The sequence below is a fragment of the Gossypium hirsutum genome, chromosome A02 (assembly GCF_007990345.1).
Source record: "Gossypium hirsutum isolate 1008001.06 chromosome A02, Gossypium_hirsutum_v2.1, whole genome shotgun sequence".
NCBI classification, from domain to species: domain Eukaryota; kingdom Viridiplantae; phylum Streptophyta; class Magnoliopsida; order Malvales; family Malvaceae; genus Gossypium; species Gossypium hirsutum.
In genome coordinates, this window is record NC_053425.1 from 52,898,220 (window position 1) to 52,915,491 (window position 17,272).

Consider the following 17,272-nt stretch of genomic DNA (forward strand, 5'->3'; position numbering starts at 1 on the left):
TAACACAACATGTTTATGACATGTTTTACCCATCACACTTTGTCCACCCTTATTGTCATGGCCGGCCACTACTAATTAAATGGGGGAAATTGACATGCAAGTCCACCCCATTGATTACATGCACTAGTAGATCCTTATAGATTAACCTATCATATTTCAAAAGTGTCACACATAAGTCCTATTAACTAAATTCACATGCAATTAACTAAATCAAAGCTTAAAACTTTCACACATTCATATTCACATATTTTAGACAATAATTATCATATTCAAATAATTTGGTGACTCGGTTTAGCGGTCCCGAAACCGCTTTCCAACTAGGGTCACTTTAGGGCTGTCACAGTCCTTCTAGCCTATACATGCCATACTTTAAAATATTTACACTTTCAAAAGTACCAAACTGAAATCGATAGTGTGGTGACGATCCTCGACTATCCCCGAGCCTTCAGTAGCTACGATAACTGTAAAACATACAGTAAACACACAGAGTAAGCTACGAAGAGCTTAGTAAGCCAAACACAATTGGTATAATTACTAAAGCATATATGTACCATTCAACCATATAGATTCATAACCATTTCATAGAATAATTTATAAACTTAACCATGCTCCTTTGTTTGCATATATGTCATGCTTCATTTCCATAAGTATTTCACAGAGACAGAGTTTTTCATATTTAGAAAATTTAGTACGATACAAACGTACCCGCATAGGTTATGCAATTCATATACTCAATCTCAGATTTCGTACTTTATAATCAGACGTGTCAGAAACAATACAGATGCTCATAATCAAGTACAATGCTGACATCCCAGATGTGGTCCTACATGTAATTCAATATCGATGCCTCTTTCTCAGACAGGGTTTTACACGAAATCAGATACGATGCCGATGTCCCAGACATGGTCTTATACGTAAATCTCAATCGAGGCCTGTGTCCCAGACACGGTCTTACATGATGCCATAGACAGATGTCAACTTTGCTTAGGAACATACATAGTTTTTCAGATATTAACACATTATCATACGTTACTCCAAAGATATACATCAGGCACTCAAGGCCCATCCAATACAGATTACAGTTTATATGTGTAGAATTTATTTCAATTAACACGTAATTGTAATATGACTTACCTCGGACGGATTTCGGAAAAAACGAGTCGTCTATTCAACTATTTTGGACTTCCCCCGATCTAAGTCCGATTTTCTTTGTTCTTGATCTAATACAGTACAAATTCAACCATTCAATCATTCATTTCATTCAGTTTAATCCATATACACATATTTAGGGCACTTTACATTTTAGCCCTTACATTTTCACAGTTTGACAATTTTGTCCATTTTTCACAAAATCACCAATATGCAAAATTTGTTTACAACAAGGGCTAGCCAAATTTTCATGGCTTCTATATAAGCCCCTACAACATGTTAAATTCCCTTCAAAACCTCATTTTCAAAATTTAACCAAATAGCTCAATTTCATCAAAAGCTCAAAGACAAAACTTATGAACCATCTACCAAGCCTTCATAATTCATTCAAAAACATCACAACACTCATGATATCAACAATGGCATTTCATGAAATCTTTAACAGAAACAGAAATTCAGACAAGGGCTTTGAAGAACACGAAGCAACGATCACAGAAACGTAGAAATTATAAAAAAACGGACGAAAATTCATACCTTAATCAAGGATTAAGCTAGACGAATATCAAAACCCCAATTTGATTCTTTTTCTTGCTTCAATCAGCCAAGAGAATGGTAAAAATGAATACCATTTTATGTTATGATTATTTAACATATGTTTAATTTATAATTGACCAAAATACCCTTTAGTATAATTCATTAAAGCTTACCTAACATGTCCATAATTGTCCACCATTAACATAAATGGTAAATTTGACATGCAAGGACCCATATTTTAAAAGCCAAGCCAATTAGGTGCTTTAACATTTAGCACTCAACTTTTACACTTTACGCGATTTAATCCTTTTCCATAATTAAGCACAGAAATAGACAAATTTAATCACAAAAATTTCGCAGATGTAAATTCACATATCACGGACACAGAAAATAATATTAAAATATATTTTTTATTTTTTAGACTTGGATTTGTGGTCCCGAAACCACTATTCTGAATAGGGTCAAAACTGGACTATTATGACACCTCTCCGTCCCCCGATCACACCCCATAAGAGCTAACTAAGCTCATCCAACCAAACACACCACATAGGACCTTGAGAGGCCCATCCAACCCTAAACACCACGCATGTGGACTAAGCCATTCAGATATTAATACGTAGCAAGGCTAGCGTATATGTAGTACAGTGCAATACAATAGTCATGTTGCAGTTTAAACTGCCAGATGAGAAAATAGTACATAGCAAAGCTGACGTACATGCGTTACAGTGTGGTAAACCGTTGTACAAATAAATTGCAGAAGAACTACCAGATCAGATTAGAATTAGTCTCCCTTCTCTTCGCAACCAACCCAAAGATTTATTTTATGCAAATGTATGTATGCATACGATCTCACAGAAATGCTGGACACATCAGAAGACAATCAGACAAAAGTAGATATGCACACACACCCAACAAATCGAGTTCAAAATCAATCATCTCACACAACAGTCACAAATAACACATAAGCTGAAGCTCCATTCAAAATACAAATTTGTAACACCTCTAACCCATATCCATCGCCGGAGTAGGGTTACGAGGTATTACCGATCAATAGACATCATTTAACATATATAACTCTTATGCATTCATACTCAAATACCATTTAATCACAAATACATTGTCCCTTATAAGGGCCTACGAGGCCTTAAACATGCTTTAGAAGTGGTTCGGGACTAAACCAATAACATATGAAAATTTCAGAAATTTAGAAAAATCTCAACCATACAGGGGTCACACGCCCGTGTGAACAGGCCGTGTGCCTTATACGGCTCCAGAAACACCCGTGTCTCAGGCCATGTAGAAACAGGGCATACATACTGACTTGTATCACATGGCTGAGGACACGCCCATGTGTCAGGCCGTGTGAAAATTAGAAGGTATACTCACGGCCGACCACACACCCGTGTGTCTAGGTCGTGTAACTCATTGACTTGATTTCTAAGCATCATCAGGGGACACATGACCGTATACCATGACCGTGTGTTGCACACGGCTAAGACACACACTCGTGTCTCTGCTCATGTGGACAAAAATAGGCCATTTGCAACGCCAAATTGCCACCCCAAGTTCAATGTACCTACATAAGGAAAAATGTACAATTTCCATACAAAAAGGGCAGCCAAAATCAATCCCAATTCATGCACAATTCATGATATACAAATACAACCATTTCACTTACTCAAATATATACCAAAACAACATGATCTTTAACCTTAATTCATACAATATATATACCAACTTAATATTCATAATCGAAAACCATCCTCAACTTAATCAATTTATTCACTGTAATACATACTATTTAACTACCAATTTGACATATAAATTCATGCCACAATAAGACCTTTCTCAAGCTTTCATCTACCATAATTCAAATAACCATTTTAACTTCCATAATGTCTTGGTTACAACCATGCCAAAGCAAACCATCTCACAAAGCATTATAAACATCTTACAAAAGTCATTAACAACCATTTCTAATAGCCAAACACACATCAATATTAACATCATTTACAAGCAAAATCTCATGGCTTTAATCACAACTAAAATACCACATCTAGCCTATACATGCCATATACCATAAATGTATTATTCATCGAATAATACATAGAAAAATAACACAAAGTAAGCTTCATAGCTTAGTAAGCTCATATGTGAATAACTTAATTCATCGAATAAATGCAATCAACCAATTACACAAGACAAAACCCTATACACATTAACTACAAACCTTTCTCATGTCTCAAAACATGATCAAATACAAATTCATCAAACTTCCACTATTTAATACTCGAATAGGTTCTGTACATACCTATCACTTCATACTAACCTCTCTCTCAACCATATCATTCGTTTAACCGTTGAACCATTCAGAATAGAAACTGGATACTCTAGAGTCTCATACGATAAGTACCTATACCATGGCCTGTAGCCAAATCAAGGTAACTTATTTAAAAAACTATTATCATTTCCCGAAGCCAAATCATTCGATATGCATGGCCCGAAGCCAAATCGGAAAAATACGCACCTGAAGTGCTAATATCATGGCCCGAAGCCAACTCAACGTATCACTTACTGACATGTCAATAGTATCCAAAACTATTCTTAAGGTTTAACCAGGCTTTCATACTTTTCGTTTCTATCATCGAGCACATTCGTAGAGTCGTTTTCACAATTCATACATTATCCATAATCCCGTTTTAACAATTTATACAATATTAAAACATTTTAACATACATTTATAATGTAATCATCACATACGAACCTCCCTCGTATTCAAAATTGATGGATCGGGTTGACTACTCGATAACCTTGCTTTTCCCCCGATTTAAATCCGGATTCTCCTACTTTTTCTGACGGTAACAAAAAATCTTCGTCGTATGTGGCCTTTTCCCAATATTTTCGACTAACCTTGCTTTCCCCCAGATTTAAATCCGAATTCTTTCTTTGTTAATCTATATGAATTCAAAAATAATTTATTTATTCATCTACTCATTCAATTAATCCAAAAATACACATTTGGGAATTTTTATACATTAGCCCCTAAACTTTTGCATTTAATCAATTTAGTCCCTATTTCACAAATACACAAAATTCACACAATTCAACAAAACCCATGCTTGGCCAAATTATATATAGGTCCCTAGTAGCCCAAAACTTTCATTTATTTCACATTTCAACCATACAATTTGCACATTTCACAATTTAATCCCTATTATGCATTTTGATCAAAAATCACTTTAGGAAACATGAAAATCTATCATCAAAAATTCATATTTCATCTTCAAACACCAAAGAACACATAAACTCATCAATGGAAACTCTTAAAATCTTTAACAGTTTCAAAATTAAAGGAATGGGCTAGCTAGATTGAGTTACAACGATTACAAAAACATAGAAATCATCAAAAATCGAGCTAAAACCGTACCTTAATCAGGCTAAGAGTGTGTCGAACCTTAGAAAGCTTCAAACCCTCTCTTTATTTTCTATTTTTGGTTTCTAAAAAGATGAATAAAATGAATTTTTGCTTTGCTTTATTACATTATAACTTAATTACTAATTTACCATAATAACTTTTGTTATAAACGTATAAAAACATATAACGGATGGTCATAATTGTCAACTTACACTAATCATGGACTAATAACATTATAAGGACCTTTGATTTATTAAATCATAGCAATTAAACACCTTTAACAAGTAGAATGCAACTTTTGCATTTTACACGATTTAGTCCTTTTTATCAAATTAACTAACCAATCGATAAAATTAGCTCACGAAATTTTTACACATATCAAATAGCATGCTGTAAATACAAAAAATAATATAAAAATATTTTTTTGACATCAGATTTGTGGTTCTGAAACCACTGTTCCAGTTTAGCTAAAACTGGGCTCTTACATAACTGCCCCTACTGAAGATTAGGCAAGGGTTAAGACATACAGACACATTATCAAATCAAAAACACTAAATCTCTAATTCCCTAACACACACGTCTGTGTACCGAATTACACAGTACAGAGCACACTCATTATGTTGAATTATCCATAATCAATTTAGTATTCAAAACTAAAAAGAAAAGTTCAGAACCTACATCTGATTTGTGATTAACGACGCCCCAACACCGACTCTGCGATAAGGAAGTGAAACTCTCCAAGATCTGCAAGAAAAAATTGTTTCCTAAAAATAAAAGAAGAGAAAAAGAAATGAAAAGAAAGCCCCCAACAAGAGAAAGGGAGAGTAGAACGTGAAAAACAAGCAGTAACCAAAAAGAAAAAATAAAAATAAAAATAATCCTAAAAATAAAACTAATTATTAATTTAAAAATTAAAATTAGTTTGCTATTTAACAAAATACAAATATATCACTTAAAACGCACACCCAAAGACTAGAACCTAGAACCCAAAGGTATACTAATACATACACAACCACTAGACCAGCAGAACATTCTATCACTTAAACACACAACTAAACACAATAGCACAACCTACCCACTAGCCATAGTTGTGAACCTTAAAACTTCTAGCCCAAAATTTGGGGTGTTACAGGTTAAGAATCAACGGGATGAATAACCGAGTAAATAAAATATTGGATTTTCATTTATAACTATAGACCATTAATAAAGGTAATCCTGTAGGAATGTGATACATGTTTGGTTTTACTTTGAGGACATAAGTCCTGTATATATATTTATTTATGAACTTAAGAAAAGGGGATTTTCTTATTATTCTTCTTCCATTGAAAATGTTGTTGTAGTTTTCTTTGGAATCTAACTAAAGTTTTCTATCGTTAAGCTAGAACTAAATATCTGAGCTTAAGCAAAAGATTATTTCATATCTTGGGTAAGTATTACAATTATGCATGTGGAATTTTGTAAGAGAAACTCTGTTAACTATGGTTGAATAGTAAGATTAAAGGAAATGGGGTTTGTCTATGCTTTTGATGATGGTAATAATGTATATGAATGAGTTTTAATGATGTTTCTATGTTTCATGGGCAGTGGGTGTTGCTGATTACGTGTCAAATGTTCAGATCTAGTGTTCAGATCTGGGTTTACTCACTAAGTTCTATCAAGCTTACCTTTGATTTTTTTTATGTCATAGGTAAGCTGAATGAGACTATGCTATAAGGGACAATGTAACACCCTGAATTTGGGTACGTGATGTTTGGGTACGAATTGTATACGTGTGCGATAAAGTGTTTATTTATTTCAGTAATTAGATGTTCTCGGTCGTATTAAAATTATTTAGATCAGAGTGCGCAGCGGTAGCGTAGTAGCATAGTGTTACACGATTATTTTAGTTTTGGAAATTTTGAGGACGAAATTTCTTTAAGGAGGGTAAAGTTGTAACACCCTGAATTTGGGGCCTAGAAGAGTTGGGCTTTGAGTCTGGGATTCGGATAGAAGAAAACATGAATAATTAAGAAGTTTTAAATATTATCATTTAAGAAAAAAATTTTGAATTAAATTACTACTAGAAAATTTTTACTGTATTTATTATTACGGATATTTTAAATTTTTATGAAATTTTAATTAGTATTATGAGATAAAATTATTATTATTAGAAAAAATTACTATATGTATGTTTGAAAGATTTTATGAAAATTATTATTATTACTTACTGTATTATTGATATTTGAAATTTTTATTATTAGATATATTTATTATAATTACTATTATTAGATAGGAAAAAATATATATTTATAAAAGTATTGTTGTTTTGGGGTTTAAACTCTAGGAAAAAAATTGTTTTAATTTTTGCCTCATAGAGGGAATCTGGGCATAAAGCTTATAAAATAAATTGGGCAAGATTGGGCATGAAGAAGCGTACCTGGCCCAGTGGTTAGCATGCTAGGTAGTGGGAAGGAGAGCTGGGGTTCGACTCCCAGCATGTGCAAAAGTGTTTTATTTTTCTTTATATCAGGGAACGACGCAGGGAAGCCTTATATATAGTTGGGGTTACAAGGTAACACAAAGGGAAGCTCGATCCAATGGTAGAGGCGCTGGGAGTGTAGTATAGTGCCTAGGTTCGAGGGTTGGTGCACGCAAAGGCTTGTTTTTATTTTAGAAGCCAGGTAGCACTAAAGTAAGGTTTAAGAAAAGTTGCGACCGAGTTATGCTACAAGGACGCTTGTGGCGCAGTGGCAGTGGGTTGCTAGGAGTTCCACAAGGGCACGGGTTCTAGTCCTAGCGCGGGCGAATTTCGTTTTATTTTTAAGGCAGGCCAGAACTAAAGTGGGTTAAAGGTTAAAATTAATTGTGACCATATATTAATAAAGGAAGAAGCGTGTTGCAGTGGCCAGCAGCTCGGGCAAAGGCGCAAGGGCACAGGGAGGACGAAGGTCTGGGGTTTGAGCTCATCTTGCACACGTAAGGTTGGGATTTTTGCTGCACGCTTGGGGAAAGAGTTGGGGTCTGATCAAGACTCTTTACAGCATGCAGAAGCGGTGCAAGTGATGGGCTACTGATCGGTTAGGAGTTTGAATGAAATTCAAACATTGAAGTTGGCCAAAAATCAAGGAGCAATTCAGGGAATTGAAATTTAGGAAGAATTCCTAAGCCTTATACACAAAAGCCAAAATCCCGAAAGCCTCTATTTCTCCTAGCCAAATATCTAATTCTTCTCCATCTTGTGATCGATTCTTTCTTCTTCTCAAACCCTAAAGTTCTGTCGACAAAGCCTCTACAAAAATCTTATATCTCATCTTCTTCACTGTTTCAAAAAGCCGAAAACCCCATAGTTTTAGAGGCATAGCTAAATCTTTAGACCAGAAAAGGGCCGACTTCTGTTAGGGGTTGAGGGTTAGATCTACATCAGAAGAGAATAAGAACTAAAGTGGAATCATTGGCTGAAGGAACTGGTGGTAAGTTTTCGAAACTATTTCTTTATTTCAGGAATTAAGAAAAGCCGAAACCCTTATGGGTGGCTAGCGTTTTGGACTAAGGGTTTTGTGCCTCTTTGTGTTTGGTTGTTTAAGCGTTAGCGTGAGCAAGGGGACGTACAACAAAGAGCTTGAAGACTAATTCGGTTGGCTCTTCAGAACTAACCCATATTTCGGCAAATGGTAAAGAGCTCTGGGATCTAAGGCTGTGTTGGCCGAATATGGTAAGGGGTTAAAAACGTAGTTTATTTTCGGTATTTAGATTGACGTGGTAGTAATCCAATTGTAGGCAGTTCGTGTGAGTGGATCTCGCCAACGTACCGTTCTAAATCAGGTTTGTATCGAACACCCTCTCATAGTTTAATTCGGCAAAAGCCGAAATGCCGAAATTCTGGTATTTCGTGGGCTTGTATGTGTGCGAGTGCTCGCAAGACGTTTAGAAATCATTAGATCTGAAATCGCAAAGTGGTAAGTTAGTCGTGTGTGAAATTTCGTGTACTTCGGTAATTGGGCCTCGATAAGCTAAAATTGGGCCCAATGGGCTTACGGGCCCATACGGGTAATAATAAAAAAATAAAAATGTATAATATAAAAAAATAGGCAATAAGTATGTTCTATTAGACTGTAGAATCAAAACTGCTTAAACCGGTAAACTTGTCATAAAACTTGAATTAAATGGGCTTAAATTGCTAACGGACACTGTAGGGCTTATTAGGGGTTTTAGGGCCCAATGGCTAAAATTGTGAAATTGAGATAAATAAATTACTGCGATGAAAAATGGGCTAGTAAGGACTGTAACATTCATGAGAACCCTTAAAATTGATAAAATTACTGAAATACCTTTATAGGTGGAAAGTTTACAGTTTTACTCCAATGAGCAAAATTACTGATGTACCCCTAGGGTTAAGGTTGACCTAAATGCATGTTTGACTGTTACTATTTACTGCATGCCATGTCATTATTATCTGATGCATGGGACTGGGTTATTGATGGAGGAAGTACTGAAAGTGGCTTGTCCACGTACTGGAGGCTTTACCTCAACTTACTGAGATCTGAGCAGCAATGCTGCAATTGTGGAGTGTAGGGCTGGGTCGGTTGAGCTATTCCCCACATGGAGTGTAGGGCTGGTACGGGTGGAGTGTAGCGGTTGGTTATAGGCTGGGTTGGGCTTGCATACACGAATATGTCTGTTATGTTCTGGAATGGGCCTATGGGCCATACTGTTATCTTAAAAGGGGCTAAGGCCCAGTTTATTGTATTCTGAAAAGGGCTTCGGCCCAGTACCCGCTGTTATCTGAATAGGGCTTAGGCCCAATGGGCTTGAGTTGACTTGGGCTTAGGATGGGTTTTACATACACACTGAGTTTTCCAAACTCACCCCCTTTCTCTTCCATCCTTGCAGGTGAGCCCTAGTTGGTGGACTTGAAGCTGGGCGGGATTCAGAGTGGCCACGAAGATTAAATTTCTGGTTTTTAAATAAGTTTCGATTAGCTTCCTTTTAAATTTCGCATTTATTTTTGATTATTTCTATTTTGGTTAAAGTTGTAATGAGGCCGCTCTATTATTTTTATTTTGGGTTTTTAAATTACTTAAATCATTTTCAACTTGAGATTCACATCACTTAAATTGATTCCTTAAAATTGGTTAGCTCTAGGGCGCATTTTATAAAAGTTACTTATTTTCAAAATATCACGATAACCGAGCAAAGCTTCCGCAACGTAAATGTTTTCAAAGGAAATAAATATTTTAAATAGACTTAAACTTAATTTGTTGTTCGTGGACAAGTAATAAGCTTAAAGTGTGGCAATGGATGTGTGCATGTCTAGGATTGGATCATGGAAGAGCTAGGTACTTAAGCAGTCTAATTGACTCACCTTCTCTTTTCTTGAATCCTACCTGGTGCGCAGCTTCTATTCAGTTTAATTTAAAACGAAAATATTCTTTAATCACTAAGAAAGATTTTAGATAAAACATGAATTTTATAGTAACGCTTCAATGTGACACGCTGGATTCGGCCGTAACGTCTGGGCCAGGTTTGGGGTGTTACATTTAGTGGTATCAGATCCCGGTTGCAACAACTCAGCTGTGGATCGGGTCCAAAAAGGCTTTCGAAAATTTTTAAACCCAAGAAGGGTATTTTTGGAAAAAATTTGATTTTTTGGAAAATTTTTGTTTTAAAGAGACTTTTTTTTTCTTTCAAACTTGTCTTTTTTCAAAATACACATGTTTTGAGAATTTGATTTAAAGAGGTTAGATTCTTCTAAGTTTTCTGAAATCTGATGTGGCACACTGAATCCCGGCAGTCATATCTGTACTGGTAATGCAGAGTATTGATATGGATTCTGAGGGTAAGCAAAGTCTGCCAACTTCGGGTAGCGGTAACTCGGAGCTTTGTACTGAGGCACTGGCCGAGTTAGTAAGGAAAGTGGTAGAGGAAGTATTGGATACCAAAATTAAGGAAATTAGGGAAACGCTTCAAGTAGGGTGCTTGGAGTGTAAGAAAAGGAAGGATCCTAGTTCTCAAAGAACAGAGCCTCGTTCTGTGAAACATGTTAAGACACGACCAAACTTTTCGACCTGCAAGAACTGCAACAGGCGTCATCCGGGTGAGTGTCATAGGAAGACAGGAGCATGCTTTAGATGCGGGTCACAGGAACATCGAGCTCAAGATTGCCAAGCTTATTCTAGTTAGGAGTGCGTGATGTTTGGGTACGAATTGTATACGTGTGTGATAAAGTGTTTATTTATTTTGGTAATTAGATGTTCTCGGTCGTATTAAAATTATTTAGATCAGAGTGCATAGCGGTAGCATAGTAGCATAGTGTTACATGATTATTTTAGTTTTGGAAATTTTGAGGATGAAATTTCTTTAAGGAGGGTAAAGTTGTAACACCCTGAATTTGGGGCCTAGAAGAGTTGGGCTTTGAGTCTGGGATTCGGATAAAAGAAAACTTGAATAATTAAGAAGTTTTAAATATTATCGTTTAAGAAAAAAATTTTGAATTAAATTACTACTAGAAAATTTTTACTATATTTATTATTACGTATATTTTAAATTTTTATGAAATTTTAATTAGTATTATGAGATAAAATTATTATTATTAGAAAAATATTACTGTATGTATGTTTGAAAATTTTATGAAAATTACTATTATTACTTACTGTATTATTGATATTTGAAATTTTTATTATTAGATATATTTATTATAATTACTATTATTAGATAGGAATATATATATATATAAAAGTATTGTTGTTTTGGGGTTTAAACTCTAGGAAAAAAATTGTTTTAATTTTTGCCTCATAGAGGGAATCTGGGCATAAGGCTTATAAAATAAATTGGGCAAGACTGGGCATGAAGAAGCGTACCTGGCCCAGTGGTTAGCATGCTAGGTAATGGAAAGGAGAGCTGGGGTTCGACTCCCAGCATGTGCAAAAGTGTTTTATTTTTCTCTATATCAGGGAACGACGCAGGGATGCCTTATACATAGTTGGGGTTAAAAGGTCACACAAAGGGAAGCTCGATCCAGTGGCAGAGGCGCTGGAAGTGTGGTATAGTGCCTAGGTTCGAGTGTTGCCGCACGCAAAGGCTTGTTTTTATTTTAGAAGCCAGGTCGCACTAAAGTAAGGTTTAAGAAAAGTTGCGACCGAGTTATGCTACAAGGACACTTGTGGGGCAGTGGCAGTAGGGTGCTATGAGTTCCACAAGGGCACAAGTTCTAGTCTTGGCACGGGCGAATTCCGTTTTATTTTTAAGGCAGGCTAGAACTGAAGCGGGTTAAAGGTTAAAATTAATTGTGACCATATATTAATAAAGGAAGCATGGTGCAGTGGCCAGTAGCTTGGGCGAAGGCGCAAGGGCGCAGGGCGGACGGAGGTCTGGGGTTTGAGCCTCATCTCGCGCACGTAAGGATGGGATTTTTGTTGCACGCGTGGGGAAAGAGTTTGGGTCTGATCAGGACTCTTTAGAGCATGCTGAAGCGGTGCAAGTGGTGGGCTGCTGATCGGTTAGGAGTTTGAATGAAATTCAAACATTGAATTTGGCCAAAAATCAAGGAGCAATTCGGGGAATTGGAATTTAGGAAGAATACCTATGCCGATTTACACTCATTCGGCCATAGCTAATAAGTGCCATATATCTTTGGCCTTTAGGATTTATTTTTCTTTTTGTGTATGGGGTGCCATCTCTGACAATTCTTTTCTTTTCTTATTTTCTCCTCTCTTCATCTATTTTCTCTTCTTCTTCTTTTCCTCTATAGCCGAATCTTTCTACTATTCTTCTAATCTCCACTTTCTAATCATTTGTTCCTAAGCCTTATACACAAAAGCCGAAATCTTGAGAACCTCTATTTCTTCTGTGCCGATTTCTCCTAGCCAAATATCTGATTCTTCTCCATCTTGTGGTCGATTCTTTCTTCTTCTAAAACCCTAAAGTTCTATCGACAAAGCCTCTAAAAAACACTTATATCTCATATTATTCACTGTTTCAAAAAGCCGAAAATCCCATAGTTTTAGGGGCATAGCCGAATCTTTAGACCAAAAAAGGGCTGACTTCTGCTAGGGGTTGAGGTTAGATCTACATCAGAAGCGAATAAGAACTAAAGTGGAATCATTGGCTGAAGGAACTGATGGTAAGTTTTCGAAACTATTTCTTTATTTTAGGAATTAAGAAAAGCCGAAACCCTTGTGGGTGGCTAGGGTTTTGGACTAAGGGTTTTGTGCCTCTTTCTGTTTGGTTTTGTAAACGTTAGCGTGAGTAAGGGGACGTACAACAAAGGGCTTGAGGACTAATTCGGTTGGCTCTTCAGAACTAACCCATATTTCGGAAAAAGGTAAAGAACTCTGGGATCTAAGGCTGTGTTGGCCGAATATGGTAAGGGGTTAAAAACGTAGTTTGTTTTTGATATTTAGATTGACGAGGTAGTAATCCAATTGTAGGCAGTTCATGAGAGTGGATCTCTCCAATGTACCATTCTAAATCAGGTGTGTATCGAACACCCTCTCATAGTTCAATTCGGCAAAAGCCGAAATGCCGAAATTCTGGCATTTCGTGGGCTTGTGAGTGTGGTAGTGCTCGCAAGACGTTTAAAAATCATTAGATCTGAAATTGTAAAGTGGTAAGTTAGTCATGTGTGAAATTTTGTGCACTTCAGTAATTGGGCCTTGATAGGCTAAAATTGGACCCAATGGGCTTACGGGCCCATACGGGTAATAATAATAAAATAAAAAATGTATAATATAAAAAAATAGGCAATAAGTATGTTCTGTTAGACTGTAGAATCGAAACTGCTTAAACCGGTAAACTGGTCATAAAACTTGAATTAAATGGGCTTAAATTGCTAATGGACACTGTAGGGCCTATTAGGGGTTTTAGGGCCCAATGGCTAAAATTGTGAAATTGAGATAAATAAATTACTGCGATGACAAATGGGCTAGTAAGGACCGTAACATTCATGAAAACCCTTAAAACTGATAAAATTACTGAAATACCTTTATAGGTGGAAAGTTTACAGTTTTACTCCAATGAGTAAGATTACTGATATACCCCTAGGGTTAGGGTTGACCAGAATGCATGTTTGACTATTACTAGTTACTGCATGCCATGTTATTATTATCTGATGCATGGGACTGGGTTATTGATGGAGTAAGTACTGAAAGTGGCTTGTCCACGTACTGGAGGCTTTGCCTCAACTTACTGATATCTGAGCAGCAATGCTGCAACTGTGGAGTGTAGGGCTAGGTGGGTTGAGCTATTCCCCACATGGAGTGTAGGGCTGGTACGGGTGGAGTGTAGTGGTTGGTTATAGGCTGGATTGGTCTTGCATACACGAATATGTCTGTTCTGTTCTGGAATGGGCCTATGGGCCATACTGTTATCTGAAAAGGGGCTAAGGCCCAGTTTATTGTATTCTGAAAAGGGCTTCGGCCCAGTACCCGCTATTATCTGAATAGGGCTTAGGCCCAATGGGCTTGAGTTGACTTGGGCTTAGGATGGGTTTTACATACACACTGAGTTTTCCAAACTCACCCCCTTTCTCTTCCATCCTTGCAGGTGAGCCCTAGTTGGTGGACTTAAAGCTGGGCGGGATTCAGAGTGGCCACGAAGATTAAATTTCTGGTTTTTAAATAAGTTTCGATTATCTTCCTTTTAAATTTCGCATTTATTTTTTATTATTTCTATTTTGGTTAAAGTTGTAATGAGGCCGCTCTATTATTTTTATTTTGGATTTTTAAATTACTTAAATCATTTTCAACTTGAGATTCACATCACTTAAATTGATTCCTTAAAATTGGTTAGCTCTAGGGCGCATTTTATAAAAGTTACTTATTTTCAGAATATCACGATAACCGAGCAAAGCTTCCGCAACGTAAATGTTTTCAAAGGAAATAAATATTTTAATAGACTTAAACTTAACTTGTTGTTCGTGGACAAGTAATAAGCTTAAAGTGTGGCAATGGATGTGTGCATGTCTAGGATTGAATCATGGAAGAGCTAGGTACTTAAGCAGTCTAATTGACTCACCTCCTCTTTTCTTGGATCCTACCTGGTGCGCAGCTTCCATTCAGTTTAATTTAAAACGAAAATATTCTTTAATCACTAAGAAAGATTTTAGATAAAACATGAATTTTATAGTAACGCTTCAATGTGACACGCTGGATTCGGCCGTAACGTCTGGGCCGTGTTTCGGGTGTTACAGACAATGCCAAGGTTACACCAAAGAATGGCAAGATAGGTTGTTATGCATATAGATCGAGTAAAGTGGAGTGTTCGAATTTGATAAAAATACTGTGAATAAGCTAACAAATTCATTTTTGAACCTTGTAGAGCAAACAAAATATGTAAATAGTAACAATGTGCCAATAAAATTGGTTAGAGGCAAAATAGGTAGAACATTGTAAATAAGTATGATTTATATGATCTTATAAGACCTCACTGAGATAAAAGTTTTGTTCAGTAGTTGTAAGTACATAACATATACCCAAACATAAGTTAGTCAGGTAGCATCACTAAATATGATATCTATATTTCTGAAAGTTTGCATATTTTGTCTTAGTATGAGTCTGTAATAGAGTGGTAACACTTGAGATCCAGATCGGGTTGAGGGCATTGCACGAAAACTCATCCATATCACTTTGAGCCCATAATGATTCAAATTCGAGAAAATTTGACTATGAGAAAATAAAAACTTGAGAAAGCTCAAACCCGAGTTGATCCGAGCCCAAAATCAATCTGAGCTCAAGCCCAAGATAAATATGATTAAATATCTAAAAAATTCCAAATTTATGGAAATATATTATAAATATTCTATAATTATTTTATAAATTATAAATAATAGTGAATTTTCATGTTAAATTATAAATAAAAGTAAAATTTTAAAAATAGTAGTTATAAATATAAAATTTTTTAATGCAATTATTATATATGAACAGTAAATATTCAAAGTTAACAATTGTTCAAATTTATAAGATTTAAATGTTAACGTTTATATAAAATATATAATGATATAATATATTAATTTGATTATATAAAAATCTGAAATAATAAAATTGTTGCTAAGAATCAAACTACTAAAATGAAGTGGTGTTTAAGGCTGTGGTTACTCCTTCAATCACCAAATGAAAATTGTAAAGACACAGAACACAAGAAGGTTGTTTCTGCTATTCAGTTTTCTTACGTCTATGGAGTTAGCTTAGTATTAATATCCATTCTCTTCAACAATTAGAAAGTGAACCTTCTCAATCGCACATTTTGATAATTTCCCTCATCCTTGCACTTTGAAGGCTTGATACTCTCACCACTAAAACTCACTCATTGTGATTTCAACAAGTAAAATCACAACATAAGGCTTTACTAACAATTTGCGCTCATTCAATAATATTCTCATAAGAGCAAATTATGTGTTAAACTCTTTTCATACATTCACAATGCATAATTAATTAGCATATGAATATAAGCTAATAAAGGGAAAATTTTACATTTTAGATCAAGACCCTATTGATTTACGCAGAAAAAGCAAAAATTGTAGAATAGTCCCTAAACTTGTACATCTATTACAATTCAGTCCAAGTAAGTTTGTTCGACTTTTAATTTAATATCTATATGAATTGTATAATATTATGCTATGGAATAATGGATATTAATTGTTATATTAATAAAGTGGAATTACTCAAAAAATGCCTATTAAATTACTATGTTTGGGTCAAATGAATGCGGGATAGAGTACGACTGATTACATGACGTGTTATACGGGGCTTGAGAAGGAGGACATGTTACATGAATTATATATTTCCTGAGTATACCGAGGTTTAGCATTTGTTGCAAGCCATCGTGTATTACTCCTTGATTTTGGCATGTTACCAAAGGCGGATGTAAAGCCTTCGAGCTGACACTTAGTGCCGAGGTGTGTTTTGGAGGGATGTTTACCTACGGGCTAGGCACTCAATGTCGTGGTTGGATTAGATCTTATAAGCACTTGGTGTGTTATTGGTAAGACAATTTGTGTACTCGTATTTGTAAGCCATTAATCAGGTCATAATTATTGGATTAATTATGTATTTAAAGACTTCGAAAGGTATGTTTTGTACTTGATATCTTGAGGTGATTTCGTTATGGACATGTATGCTTTTCGAAAAATGAATATTTGAAAATTGAATTGAGCTATATAATTCACTGGTTTGAAATTGTGGATGACAGGAAACATTAGTT